Raw genomic sequence first — 14,995 nt, forward strand, 5'->3', positions numbered from 1 at the left:
GATGTCCAGAGTCCTGGTAAAGCTTCGACCCCTTGGGGAAGAAAGAGGTGCCCCTTTGCATTTATGGAAGCCACATGCGCTGGGCTCCTGGGTCAGTGAGGTTTACAGAATGCTGCCCATTGTCAGACCAGTTGGCCCTAGCCCTATCTTCTGCAGACAGAATATGAAACACGGAGTTGTGTCTATCTGTTGTAACTTGAGGAATGTCACTTTGTTGCATTTTTGTTACCAGTCCAGGGATCAGCCCCAGCTTCCCGGTGCCCTCCTCCCTCCCTCTTCCTTCCTCCTTGAGCCATGGGGGTTGAGGCTCTTCTGGCTCTGACCACTTCCTCTTCATCCCATCCCTGCTTACTGAAATCCCTCTTCCCACCCTTCAAGACTGGCACCTCCTCCGTGAAGCTCTCCCCAGGCCCCCCAGGTGGAGGGGGACAATCTTCGGGGAGGTGTGGTCTCCTGGCAGACAGGACCACAGACCCCAGAAATGAGCAACTCCCTCCTACAAATGCACACGAGGCTTGCACAAAGCCAGGCCCATGGAAAGGCAGCGGCCAGGCACGGCAGAGGTGGGAACGGGACAGGACCCGCTCCTCCCACCTGTGAAAGAGCCTGGCCCCTCTGTCCCCCTCAGCCTTATCTCCAGGCAGGAACAAGCTTGGCAGGGCGCGCAGGGGCAGCCCCCCGGACATCAGCTCCGAGCCGCGCTCCTGGGCCCGGGTGTGCACGGCTTGCCCTTCCCACCTGCCGAGGGCAAGTGACCTCACAGGCCCCTAGATAAACGTCCCCTGTCCCTCAGGGGCTGGCTCGCTCAGGGGGCCTCCCCTCCGCCTGGCCCCTCCCCACCTCTGCTTCTCTTCTGGGCTCCAGGCCCGACATCTGGCCCCTCTCGCTCCACTTCTCTCTCTTTCTCATCCTTTATCTGCTGTTGTTTCTTTCTCTGTCTGCCCATCGCTCTCAGACTCTGTCCTTGCCCTTCCTCACCCCTCTTCCTCACTCCCTAGGCCTCCCTGCCGGGGAGTGAAGAACCTCCAAAGAAAACAGGCAGGCTGCCTTGTGTGCAAGAGGCGAGAGACAATCACCCATCCTGGGGGACCAGGACACAGACCCGAGGGAGAGGAGACTTTGGGGTACCTGGTACCAAGCAGCAGAGAAACATACACACGTTCTGCAGACCTTGATTCGACCTTGGGGTGAAATCTCTGATCGGTGTCCAAGAAACCTGAGCCCCACATGAACCGGTCCCCTCACTAGGGTCTTAACCTAGTGGCCTAAAGTTTTTGATGGCGTGCCCCTATCGGTTTAAAAAAAAAAGTAAGCAAAATCCTCAATATATGCACATCCACTTATCTATAAGTCATGAATAAAATAAAATCCATGGTGGCAAAGAATGCCTCCCAGTGTTCCTTTCCCCTTTTTCTACAGTATTAAAACCCTTAAATTTTAGTTGGACACAGCGATCCAAAATTCAGACTATATTTTCCACGCCCTAGCACCTAGGTGTGGCCACTGGGACTCAGTTCTGGCCAACAGGACTTGAGAAGGGACGTGTAAATTCCTGAGGCTGCCCCTCTCCCTCACTTCCTCCATGCTGCCCCCTGGAGCTCAGCACGGTAGCCAGGCAGTGTGGACTCCGGACAAAGGGGACATCTAACAATGGTGAAGTGACGACAGAGAAGGGTCCTGGCCTCTGGACAACCTGACGGAGCAGCGACTTCCTATACCATCCACCTCTGGGAACCTCATTTTATTTCATAAGAATATTTTTTTAAAGATTTGTTTTATCTCTCCCCCCCTCCCCCAAATTGTCTGCTCTCTGCATCCATTCACTGTGTGTTCTTTTGTGTCCGTTTGCATTCTTGTCCTGTGGCATCGGGAAACTGTGTCGCTTTTTTTGTTGCGTCATCTTGCTATGTCAGCTCTCTGCGTGTGCGGTGCCACTCCTGGGCGGGCTGCGCTTTTTTCACACAGGGTGGCTCTCCTTGCAGGGCACACTCCTTGTACGTGGTGGGGTTCCCCTACGCAGGGGACACCCCTGTGTGGCACAGCATTTCCTGTGCATGGAAATATGCACATGGGCCAGCTTGCCACACAGGTCAAGGGGCCCTGGGTATCAAACCCTGGACCCTCCACATGGGAGGCAGATGCTCTATCAGTTGAGCCACAACCACTTTCCATACATTTGGGAACTTCTATCTCATTTAAGCCAATCTGGGTCCTGCTGTCAGGAACTGAACCTAAATTTTTTTTTTTAAGATTTATTTTATTTATTTATTTCTCTCCTCTTCCCCCCCCCCCCCCCCCGCTCCGATTGTCTGTTCTCTGTGTCTATTTGCTGCGTCTTCTTTGTCTGCTTCTGTTGCTGTCAGCGGCATGGCAATCTGTGTTTCTTTTGTTGTTGCATCATCTTGTTGTGTCAGCTCTCCGTGTGTGTGGCACCATTCCTGGGCAGGCTGCACTTTCTTTCGCGCTGGGCGGCTCTCCTTCCTTACGGGGCACACTCCTTGTGCGTGGGGCTCCCCTACACGGGGACACCCTTGTGGGACATGGCACTCCTTGCGCGCTTCAGCACTGCACATGGGCCAGCTCCACATGGGTCAAGGAGGCCCGGGGTTTGAACCTCCCATGTGGAAGACGGATGCCCTAACCATTGGGCCAAGTCTGCTTCCCTGAACCTAAATTTTTAAAATTACGTTGTATTTGTCTAATAACGTACTGTGCGCCACATAAAACTTACACAAAATTTGGACAATGAAAAGGATAATTTTTGAATACATTTTTTTATTTTTAAATAGTTTCAGATTTACAGAAAACTTGTGAAAAGAGTACAGAGATCTCCCACCTACCCCGCCCGTTTCCCCTATTATCAACGTCTTACAGTCCTACGTGCATTTGTCACAAGTCCTGAATCGATGTTGATACGTTATTAGTAACTGAAGCCCATTCTCGAGGGTGTTCTTAAAATAGCAGCCGTTGAACACTTTCTTCCAAACCTCATCGTCTTGAGCAACCCCTGTGGTACGTGCCCCACCTTAGATGGGCAAGCTCTATGTCAGTGCCTGTCCCCTCTCAGCCCTCTGTCACAAAGAAGAGGAATGGGGCACTGGGGGAGACACCAGGGGAAGGGAGGCCAAGTTTTTGACTGTAAGTGCTGAGCAGGTACTGAGAAATGGGGTGTTTGGGGCGGGCAGGGGCGAGTACAGAAAGCTTCTTGGAGGAGGTGCCACGGAACTGGGGCTTTGCTCCCCCACTGACAGAGAGAAGCAGGGCCTGCTGTTGCCAAGGGTCGACGAGCCGGTGTGCAGACCCCAGGCAGGAGCCAGGCGCGGTGGGGGTGGCGGTGAGGTGGAATCTGGTTTGCATTAGGAATGTGGGCTGGAAGCAGCACAGACGCGGCTAAGAGTCAGGGTGGCCGGTGGCAGACTTCTGCACTGAGCTTGGGGTAACTTCCTTGTGGAGGGGCCTGTCTGTGTTTTTCTGAGCCCAAGGCACTGTCTGTTCTGCTGGTTTCTGGGTGTCCTGTCTGCTCATTAAAGCAGTGGGATTTTCCTTGACCCTTGGGAGCCCATGTATCTCAAAGACTGCCCAATCTTGGAGAGAAGATGCCCTTTTCCAGAACAAGCCGCAGAGATAAGCAGCAGCAGAAGCAGTATCCTGGAGTCGATACCGCATGCACCCGTTGCATACGCTACCCACCCCTCAAGGATAGATTCTGTTCAAGAACTGAGTCTCAATGTGGAGCAAGGAGCAGGTTTTGTAGGGCTGTGCATGGAAGGGGCCTATGGATTGAAGTTTAGGAAACCAGGCTGCAGGGGCACTTGCATTTTTCTCCTTTGGGGAGAAATGGAAGTAGCCTGGGAAGTTATGCCTGGTAGCCCGGCATCCTGGCCACCGTCCAGCTCTGGCGTGCAGGAAGAGGGGCAGATGACAAGTCACAGACCATCAGAGCTGGAGGAACCTAAGGACACTGAGCACACGGTATCGAGACAACCTGTTGGTTGAGCCTGGAAGCATCCCTGAGGTTGGCTCTCCAGCAGTGCCTGGCAGGCAATGTCTGCTCAATGAATGTGTGTGACACGAGTCGTCTGTCCAAACCTGACTTACCTCATCTGCAGCAGAACTGGCAGGTACCCGGGTATCCTGGGTCTTGGGGCTTAGTGTCCGATAGACTACACTGAGTTGCTTTCGGACCACAGTCGCGCTCAGCAGAAATTCAAGCTGCCCTTTGGTTCTGCCACCCCAAGTACTCCCAGAACAGCTTCTCCTGAGGGTCAACCCAGGGGGGCTGATGTAGACTACAGGGACCCCCGGGTTGTTGACCACTGGACTGAATTAGCCTCCACCAGGCAGGGCTCCAGTCTTCTTGCAAATGGGAAGGCACTAAAGAGCGCAGATGGTTCTGTTCAAACCACAGTGCCAAGAAAATAAAATCCCAGGTCTTTAGAGTGGAATTAAGGTCCTCCGTAATCTGGCCAGAACCCACTTTATCTCCCACAACATCTTTCACACTCTTGCTCAAATCCTCACTCTAATCATCCACTTCCCCCAGACATCCATGGCTCAGGCCAGTTGAATAGTTGCCATTCCTTACATACAGCATTTCTTCTCTTCTTGGCTTAGCTCAAAATCTCCCTGTGCCTGGGAGTGCCACCCCCATTCTCCCTATAAAACCCCACCATATGCAAACTCTGAATTAAATCCCACCTCCTCTAAGCTTTCCTGCTTCCCCCTGTTACCTGCTGGGAGGGGATGAAAATCTCTCCATCCTCTCCACGTTTCTCCCCCACTGACTCTCCCAGAATTACAGTCAGTTTGATACACATCTGTGTCCAGCAAGAAACTGTGAGCTGTGGGAAGCAGGCAGCCTGGCCTCTTAGTTTTTCTCTCTCCCTCACCCACACCCACAGCCCTGAGCCCAGGGAGCGGTCAGCAGCATTTTCTCTGAGTTGCAATAACTGCCTTATTTGCTCACACCCTGAATCAGAACATCCCAAACAGATCTTCATCCTTCCCATAAGCTAGGTGTGACCACTACTGCGCAGTGAGGGGATTTCAGATCTCGAGAACCATGCTGTGCAGCTGGGATAGTAGGTATTAGCCTGTCTGCATTCTTGGGAGGAAGAGCCTGCTTCGAGACAGGGCTGGGAGAAATTGGCTGAAGCAGTCCCTGAGAAAAGGTCACTCAGATCTCAAAAGAGCAGGAGGACTGAGCTATGGACTCATGGGAGGCTCAGTGGATCCAGAAGAGGAGAAGGAGCAAGTCAAGACACCCTTGGGAACTGACCCCAGCCCCTTCCCCCTGCCCCCTCCACCCCATGGCTCATTGCACGTGGCTTCCTTCCACCTGGAAAGCTCTCTGGATAGGTTCCCCCACAGGCCCCCAGCAAGACTCTGAGACCTGGAGCTTGGAGAGAGCTACTTCCTCTCTCCCTACACCCTCCACGCCACTCCTTCCTTCTCATGGCTCTTCCTTCCGAAGGCCGAAGGCTGGGACCCCGGGATGGAAGGTGCTTGGCAGCTCTGTGGAGTTCCCAGGCAGCTGCTACTTCCCTGGGCTCTGAGTACCAGTAACCTTTGTCCTGGTGCAGCCAAGGCTCTCGGGCTTGGAACCAGAATCATTAAAGCTCTCTCGGGGGGCGGGGGGTTGCAGTGTCGAGTGGGCTGGCTTCTGGGAAGCAGATGGATTCCCCAGTATTCTGTGCAATCTTCAATTTCTGACTCTGGGAAAGAGGGATAAAACAGCCTGGGTCATCCCCACTGTGCAAGAAGAATTGGTCTAGATCAGTTGTTCTTAACCAGGGTCCGTGGAAAAGGTTTCAGGGGGTTCATGAGGTCAAATTGAAAAAAAAAAAAAATCAATTTATTATCTTTATTTTCTTTGACCTCTAATTGAATCCAGCATTTCCTTCACTTATGAATGTTTGCAATAAGTTACCATATTCATTTCGTATCACATTACAGTTGTTGAATATCTCGAAAAATCACTTATGCTCACCTATACTTCAAAATTACAGTGGTTGTTAGACTTGACGCTAGTTGAGTGCCCTAAAACTCTCTGCTGCTACATTCTGAGAAGGGACCCGTGGTTTTCACCTGACTGGCAAAGGGGTCCGTGGAACAAAAAAAAGGTTAAGAACCCCTGGTCTAGCTCATGCAGAATCATGAACCCCAAACCAATTCTGTTTGGCTTAGGTGAACTTGGTGTGTTGTAGTTTTTTCTTTACCTGCAGCTAACTTTCCTGGCTCTACTGAGAACTAAAATCCATGCAGTGCTGGAAAGGGACTGGGGGAAGCTGTCTCCGGCCACAGGAAAGTCTCAAAGCGGATAACCTACATGGAAATGTCTGTTCTCTGAGACGTTTCTACAAAGCACAGGACTAGATGAGGGAGTAAATGCTAACCGCGTTCAGTGCTTGCTCTGGTTTGAAAACAAAACCAGAGTCACAGAGTGTCAAGGCTGGAAGGGGACTTTGAGACTGTTGCGTCTAACTGCCTCCTTCTGTAGACACGGAAACTGGAACCCACCATGAAGGAGGCTGAGCTGAAACCTGATGGCACAGCTCCCGGTCATCAAAAGGTTGAGGGAGGCTCCTCTCTACCTGGAAGCCAGCTTACTTCCCCAGCTCCCCTCACCCAACAGCTCAAGATTTCTGCCCCACTACTAGGTTTTTTGCACCTGCTATACGTATCGTCCTTGTATGTGTCACTAATTACATTTTTAATGAGAGGTTTCCCCTATTTCCCTATAAGCTAGAAAAAAATCAGGGCCTTTGGGTTTCTTCTATAAACTCCATGTTAATGACTCACTAGCGACGATGAGGCACAAATTTCTTCACACTAGCAACCATAGCAGCTTCCTCCAGCAACTATCCAGGGACCAAGTCCTGACTTTGTCACTTACCAGCTCTGTGACCCTGGCCGAGTGACAACTTCTCTTTACAGGTGGTGCCGAGGAGTGGATTAGGAAGAGAGGGCCATCAGCCACCCCCAAAATATACACTGAAGTAAAAAACATGTGTTTGTGGGAAGCAGACTTTGGCCCAGTGGATAGGGTGTCCATTTACCACATAGGAGGTCCGAGGTTAAAACCCCGGGCCTCCTTGACCCATGTGGAGCTGGCCCATGCGCAGTGCTGATGCGCACAAGGAGTGCCGTGCCACGCAGGGGTGTCCCCCACGTAGGGGAGCCCCACGCACAAGGAGCGCGCCCTGTAAGGAGAGTCGCCCAGCGCGAAAGAAAGTGCAGCCTGCCCAGGAATGGCGCTGCCCACACAGAGAGCTGACACACAAGATGACGCAACAAAAAGAAACACAGATTCCCTGTGCTGCTGATAAGGATAGAAGCAGTCACAGAAGAACACACAGTGAATGGACACAGAGAGCAGACAACGCGGGGGAGGTGGAAATAAATAAAAAATAAATCTTTAAAAAAAAACAAAAACAAAAAAACGTGTTTGTTATGCAGACCAGCTTTAGGACAGATGTCCTGGACCCCTGGAACCTAAGGGTGAACTGTAAATTTCTCCTATTGATTAAAATTCTGGAGCTGCCACTGCTCCCTTAATCTCAATTTCCTCATCTGGAAAATGGGGAAAATAATGTCTCATATAGTTATTAGGAAAGTTAAATGAGATAACCCATGGGAATCTTTGAAAGATGCTCCATAAATGTTAGCACTAGGTACTGCAACTGGGGATAAGGTATCAATGACAAATAAAACGCGGTACCCTCCAGAGGCTCAGATGGTCATGAAATAAAGACTCTGTGATATGATGGATGGAGTAACAGAAGTATGCAAAAGGCACAGTGTTAACTGGAGGCGGGATCCATTACCACGAGGTGTTTAAGGAAGTCAGGGATGACACCACCGAGGACGAGATGCCTGAACAAGAACTGGAGTTTCCTGGGCGGGCAGCTGAGCATCGCACTTGCAAGAAGGAACACCACGTAATAAGATGGGAGGTTTTCAGCTGCAAGGCACCTCGAGGCACATGAGTGCAGTAATTCAGCAAGGGCGGTGAGGAGTGACGGGCAACGAGGCTGGAGAAAGAGACGGCAGGACGGAGAAAAGGGCATGAGCTTTGGAGTCACCAAGACTTGGTTTCGAATCCTGGCTCCACCACTTACCAGCTGGATGAACCTGTCTGAGGCTCAGTTTCCTCACCTGTAAAAAGCGCAGGATGACAGAGCAACTCCTACCGATAATGAGCACCTGCTTCTTAGCCGCTGGTACGTAAATAGTAGCCTCTGCTGTAACTTCTCTTGGCAGGTCTTGCAGGCTTCACCAAGGGGACTGGACTTGGGGCTTCAGGCAGGGCCCTTTGAATGGAGCCTCCAGGCAGCTGCACCTTTCCAGGTAAATGCCGATGGCAGGGGGGAGGGTCCCAGCTGAAAGAGAAGTGCAAGGGTACAGCAAGTTTGGAGACAAAATCGACGGAGGCGGTAAAACTTGAGGTGAGGTGAGTAAGGGAGAAGAGGCAGTGAGGGTGAAGCCCTTTACCAGTGAAATGATAAATTTTTTGCGTGACAATTGAAAGGAAAAAATGGATGATCCATATCGAGTACACAGTAAAAGTGAGCATTGTTGTTTTACTGAGTGTTCCTTCTGGAAGGAAACCTAGCCCGCCCCCTCCTTTCCAGGACGAGAAGGCTGAGGCCTGGAGAGGCAAAGGAAATTAGAAAAGCACTCTCCCAAGGCCGCGGGCGGGGGTGTCCTGCGGGAGGGCTGAAACCAGTATCTGGGACTCCTTGGGCCAGGGAAGCCAAGGTCCTTGGTTCAGCTGCCACGTGTCGAAATACCTGTATATTTTAGTTTTAAAAACCGTGCTATGTGCTATTTAGGTTGGTCTTAAAATGGTATGTCCTGGACACACAGCCTTCTACGTGAGGCCAGGGGATGTGAGGGGCCGGCCTAGAGAAACCGCTGCCCCATGTCCAGGAGGATGGCACGGGGTCTGAAGACCTGACCTCGAAGGTCCATGGCCCCAGCGTGGTCACACCTCGTGCAGACCTCGGGGTCCCCTCCGCTCCTCCGGCCCCCGGCACTGCTGCGGTCCTGCTGGGCTGGGAAGCTGGGCCACAGGAGGAGCTGAGAGGCAGCCCGTGCGTGTCCATAGGAGCAAACGGGAAAATCCCGGGCATCCAGGTGCCATCCTGAGGGTGGCACTGTGCGGGAGGGAGTTCCTGGGAGAAGGGTAGCTGGGGTGGAGCGTCTTCGTACTGGAGGAAGGTAAGCCCAGTGGTCTTTTCACGTGACCCCAGCCAAGCAAGGAGAGCCGAGCCAGGCCGGTTCCCCTCCAGGCCGTGCTGCTGGCCCAGGCCCTCCCTGGCCTCCCACACCGAGGCACCCTGGGCCCCGTCCTCCCCACCCAGAGCCCCGGCGAAGCCGAGCACAAGCGGCGGCCCCCAGGCCCGGCCCAGGCTGGCAGGAGCAGGCCTGACTCCCCCAAGCCTCCACCCTCCAGCTGTCGCTCCCCCCCCATGCCCACTGGCACCAGGTGGCAGAGTGCAGCCGCCCGCGCCCACCCCAGCCCGGCCAGTGGGCACAGCTTAAGTTACCACAGAAACTCGGGCCTTCCCGGGGTCTGGAGTGGGTTAGGAGGGAGGTGGGGTGGCGTCTGCCGGCCACAGGCCCCGGTGGCCACGCCGCTCTGACTTCCAGCGGCTGCTGGCTCCTGGAGCCCCTTTCCTCCCACGGCTTCTGGCAAGGGACGGCCCCCGCCACGACAGAGGCCTGGCGAGTCCTGGCAGAGGGGGAAGGGCAGCCTCTGGTTGCTTCCTATCCCTCCGCTCCCCGAAATCCAGAATAACCACCACCACCCTTACATGGCACTTTCAACCTTTCAAAGAACTTTCCCGATTTTATCTGCCTGGATCCTCAGGATTTTCCTAGGAGGCAGGTGGGGTAATTGGCCAAAGGAGAGGCAGAGACCAGAGGAGGAGAAACGAGTGGCCCAAGCTCCCACGGCTCCTGCCTGCCACATGCCACACCACTGCCACGGCCACGGACGCCACACCCCGGGCAGCACAACATACTCCAGAGGCTCTGGCCAAAAAACCTCTTGTCAATTATCATAGCTTCCCCGGGGCACCAAAGAACCTTGATGTGCACCCCCAGAACCTACTCTCTTCTGGCTCCCAAACGTTGAGTCCCCCCACCCCCAAGCTTGCTGGTAGCACGTGCCTTGGGATCCGACCTGCGTCCTGGGCAAGCTTTTCTTTATCAGCGTGACAACGGCACAAAGATAAACTTGTGTTTCTCCACGGGGACAACGGGGAGCTTCAAAGGGTAAAGGAAATTGGAAAAGCTCAGGAAGCTGGAAAGCAGGAGAGGGAGAGGTAGGCAGCACGTGTGCGTGGCCAGGGTCAGAATTGTCTGGAGTTTGTTCCTAGCACGGCCACCTCTTGGCAGTCACCTGCAGGGACTCACTGTCTTGACCCGATTCGGAGGTCAAGAGGGGAAGGAGAAGAGAACTCCTCCAATGTGCGCCACGGCTGCACTCTCCTGCATCTGTGGGGCCGAGAGGATTGTGTGGCTGCCTCTGCCATCGTGGAGGTCCATCCCTAAACTCCCCCAAATTCCAGGGAAGGAGATGCCCTGATGAGCTATTTTTGGATCTCTAGACTCACAGAGGTTTGGATGTTCTTCCTTGGGTCTAGCCTAAATCTTCCCTGCTGCATTTTCCAAAGACCTCTTCTTTAGATGGCTCTGCAGGAGAGCAGGCACGGTGCCAAAAGGCAGGAAATGAAATCATGATGCTGGCCATTTCCCTCTTTTCCTTCCTCTCCTCTCCTCCCTCCTCCTTCCCCATCACCCGCTGCCCCCACCCTTGGGGACTGCTTGTCAGATGTTCTCACTGTGAAGAGCTGTGCCTGGGTCTACAGTGCCTTTATGTGTTGTAGATTTTAGCTGTAGCCTTCAGGCTTCTCCTTGCAGCCCTGACAAGGGAAATCCCATAATGAAGGATTTCACGGAGCTCCACAGGCTAGAGGAGGCTTTTCTTTCCATCTGTCATTTTACTTTAAGCCTTGACCTTTCTGTTCCCATGTAAGGCAGTACCAGGAAGAGGCCTGGGCTGGGGAGGGAACGTCTGGGTTTGGACCCAGCACGGGGTTGCAGGAAACTGTAACAAGTAACCTCGGGTTTGGATACCATGAAAATTAAAAATTAAGGCCGACCATTGCATGCTTCAGGGGGTGTGGATAGGAGGTGAGGTGCGGGGGTGAAGGAGGAGAGCCTTTTGGTCTAAAAAGTAGTCCAAAGTGGGGGTAGAGTGGCAGAATGGTCCGGGACCCCTGTCTGGCCATCCCTGGCCAGACACTGTGGGGTTTCCTTCACACCAAAGAGACCAGGGGCTTTGGAGTCCAAAACATCTGACACATCTCAGCTGGAATCCTGGCTCCACCACTTGCTTGCTATGATCTTGTTGGACAAGTGGCCTAACCCTTCTGAGCCTCAGTTTCCTTATTTGAAAGTTAGGGTAACAAGGTGGGCGTCACAGGATTGCCTTTCGGGTTAAATAAGAGGATGTCACATGCTTGGCAGAGCACCTAGCAGACAGGTAGTGCTCAGTCAAGGGTGGCGGTGAGTATTTCTCAGGTAGGAGAGAATCTCAGCAACCACTGGAAGATAACAGACACTTGAAAGCCTGGCCTTGGCTTCTCTTTGGTGACAGATCCCCCCAAATCTCTCCAAAGGGGCCTCAAACGGGGACAAATGGCCAATGGGAAAGTGAGCTCATGGCTTTGATGCCAGCAAAGGGCCATCTTCTGACCACTTTCCCATGTCAGGTCAATAGGGAGACGGAAAAAAAAAATCAGTCTCCAAGGCTCCAAGACAAAATACCCGCCCGACACTGCTTTGAAAAGGCAAACCCTTCGAGATGCACAAGGATTTTGATTGTTTGAAATGTTGGTAACATTTCATCTTCCCAGAGACCTTGTTCATTTATCAGGGTTCTTAAAACCCTTTTGTTCATAAGCTGGTGGTGAGCACAGAAAACATTCTATCTAATATCAGAGCACAGCTGTTCAGCGACAAAAAGACTTAGGGGGAAAGCCTTTAAAAAGGGAAGGGGGAAAAAAAACAGGGATACAAACATGGGAAAAGCAACCGGGGCAGAAAGAAGGCCTCGCAAGCAACAGCTGCCTAACAAGAATACGCTGTTTGGGGAAGTGTGAGAAAAAGTATCACCTCCCTGACGGGGGGCTGCCCAGAGGTCTCGGGTGAACGCTGTAATCGCAGCAAGACTGGGAGAGCTGGGCTTCTCCTCTCTGGACGGTTTCTGGCAATCCCGTACACGGCCCCTGCCCGGGCTCCTAAAAATGTTTGAAGTAGGTGTGGAGCCTTGAGTAACATCTTCTTAAGGGCCAGTGTGGCTGGAAAAAAAAAAAAAAAGCCTAGTGGAAAACTCTGTCCATCCAAAGCTACAGAGGACCAGGAAATATTTTCTAAAAAGGGCTTTGATTGCTCCTGAAAGCACAAGAAGAGCCTGAGCAGGGCCAGCCCAAGGCCGGGCCTCTGTGGTGCTACCCATTGGCCGTGTGAGGTTAGGGCAGACAGGTCCAGAGTCTAGGATTTATTTGCAGCTCTTAATTATTCAGTCGGGAGTCGGGCAGAATTTCACGGATTCAGATAACGGAAAATCACGTCCATGCTTGAAAAGTGTCTGAATAGCAGAATTTTGTAAAATGTCATAGTATTTCACATTTAAAGACAAATCCTGAAAGGGAAAAGAGAGAGAGTCGATCGTAGTACATTTTGAACACTAAAAGCCACAGCTGCCTTGTGCCGTGGTCCTGGTATATTACCTTATGCATATGAGCTCTGGAATGAGAAAGACCTGGGTTTAAACGTTGAAAAATGCTCTGGTGTTGGGTGACCTTGAGAAAAAGTTTCAACCTTTCTGTGCCCTAGATTCCTATCCACAAAATAAGAATAAAGGCCCCTGCTTCACAGGGTTCTGCTGAAGGTTACACAAAGTGTTCAGAAGTGGGTCAGAAGCTGATGCCCACAAAAGTAGAAGCCGTAATTTTAATGAGATCGGGGTATTTTGATATAATAACAGGGCTGAGACACTTGGGTGGTCTTAGCTTGACCACTAAATGGATCCCAAGCTACCTCCTGGCCTGGGTTCCCTCTGCTTAAAGGAGGTACATGGCACCTGCCCACCCTATTTCACAAAACGCCATGGGCTCAAAGAAGCTTACAAAGTATAAAAGCATATATGAAGGTGACCTATGATTATGATCAAGTGCCTCTATTATGCAATTTCTTTTCCCTCATCAGCAAACATTCTAACACAAGGCCTTTGAATGAACAACTCACAATTCTACCTGACACCTGAGACCTGACCCCTGCCTTGGTTTGGATCCTGATTCCAACAAACCAATTGCAAACAAACAAAAACATTTATAGGACAATCAGGGAAATCTGATGAAATTATGGAATTATTCTTTTTGTTGGTGTTGTTGTGATAATTTTGTAGTTTTGTAGTGGCTATCTATGCATGTATGCGGGAACTCTCATTCTTAAAGAAACACACAGAATAAATATAGACAAAATTATATGATGTCTTGGATTAGCTTTGAAGCCATCTGGGTGGGAGGTGGGGAGGCAGGGGGTAGGTATAGATAAAAGAAGATTGGCCATATGTTAATAATTGTAGAAGCTGGGTGATGAGTAGGTAGGAGTTAATTATTTCTCTGCATTTATGTTTGAAACTTGCCCATAATAAAAGGAAAAAACAGAACAAGCAAAATCTAAACACTATGATAGCAGCTCAGGACCAGGGAGAGTCCAAACAGGGGTGGCTGGGGATCTTGGGTACAAATGCAAGAGGGAGAAAACTGGAAATTGAACAGCCTTGGGACACGAGCAAGTCGCTTAATTTCTCCAGGCCTCAGTTTTCTCATCTTTGAAAGGAGATGGCAAGATGCTCCTTTCAGGGCTAATATGCCCCTTTCAGCGCCAACACGATATGAATCTTAGGGATTTCAAGCAATCAGAAAATCACCAGTGAATGGAATCATTTAAAATGTATCAGGAAAGCTCTCTATTTAAAGCAGCACCATGGGAGACTGTATAATTAAGAGACAAATCTTTCGGTGCAGTGCATAACTCCTTCCTCAATTTATTTGTGGCTTCAGATTTGCTTGTTACAGTAAAAGGTCAATTGACCAAAACATCCCGAGTTTGGAGAAGTTCTTCCAAGCTCCATTTCTATGAGCTGAATGTTAACTTGAGAGAAAAAAAAATCCTCTATGTTTCAATTCTTGTTATGAAAAATCTCTCAGAAACAGGCATCTACTTTCTTAAGACGCAGAGAACAACGAACAGAATCTTTGTGATTTTGCTGTCGGGTGCCCAGGTCAGGGATTAGAGATGTAGGAAAAGGGGGTATAAGGCAAGGTGAGGCCACGCTGATGCCTTGGCATCTTCTCAAAGGTGCAATTTCAACATCAATCCCTGCACAAGCCAGTTTAATTTTATATTCTCCTACAAGTGTAGAGCAGAAGAAAGGAGAGCAGTCAATAAAATGTTCTGATTGGCTAGGTCGATTAATTAAGGCTTGACTGAAATGGGGTGTCTCCCTGCACCCTGCATTCCCAAAGGCTTCTCCCCTTTCCCTTTGCTACCCTAAAGACCTGGAATCATATTTTCTAGGACACGGCTTTCAAATCTTTCACTTCTTCCAAAAAATACCTGATTTTTTCTGGCAAGGACTCACCACTATTTTATCCTCTCAAAAGCACCCTCTCTCACTGGACATTAAAATAAAAAAGACTAGGCATGCCTTTGAACAGTCCATATACCAACATTCATTGAACATCTCTGTGAAGGCATTTGCGAGGGGCTAGAGGAGGTACAACGGAGGAAGGTTTTTATTCCTGCCTCTAAGTGCTGGTCATCTTCTGAGAGATGGGTCAGAAACAAAGCCCAGGCTTTGGTGCCAGGTCCACTGTGTTCGAGCCCCAACTGGCCACGTAACCACCGAGTACTC

The 14,995-nt window shown here is 51.0% G+C and overlaps 1 long non-coding RNA gene across 3 annotated transcripts in view; it reads right to left on the reverse strand.

Moving 5' to 3' along the window:
• Positions 1-14,995, reverse strand: part of LOC131274780 (uncharacterized) — a 46,367-nt gene that overhangs the window by 10,408 nt on the left and 20,964 nt on the right. For all 3 annotated transcript variants that reach the window (XR_011646648.1, XR_011646647.1, XR_011646649.1), the window contains exons 2-3: positions 8,158-8,381; positions 7,827-8,033 (exon numbers count right to left, since the gene is read on the reverse strand). This is a non-coding gene — a long non-coding RNA (uncharacterized lncRNA). The remainder of the gene's footprint in view (positions 1-7,826; positions 8,034-8,157; positions 8,382-14,995) is intronic.

The sequence above is a fragment of the Dasypus novemcinctus genome, chromosome 20 (genome assembly GCF_030445035.2).
Source record: "Dasypus novemcinctus isolate mDasNov1 chromosome 20, mDasNov1.1.hap2, whole genome shotgun sequence".
Classification (NCBI taxonomy): Eukaryota; Metazoa; Chordata; class Mammalia; order Cingulata; family Dasypodidae; genus Dasypus; species Dasypus novemcinctus.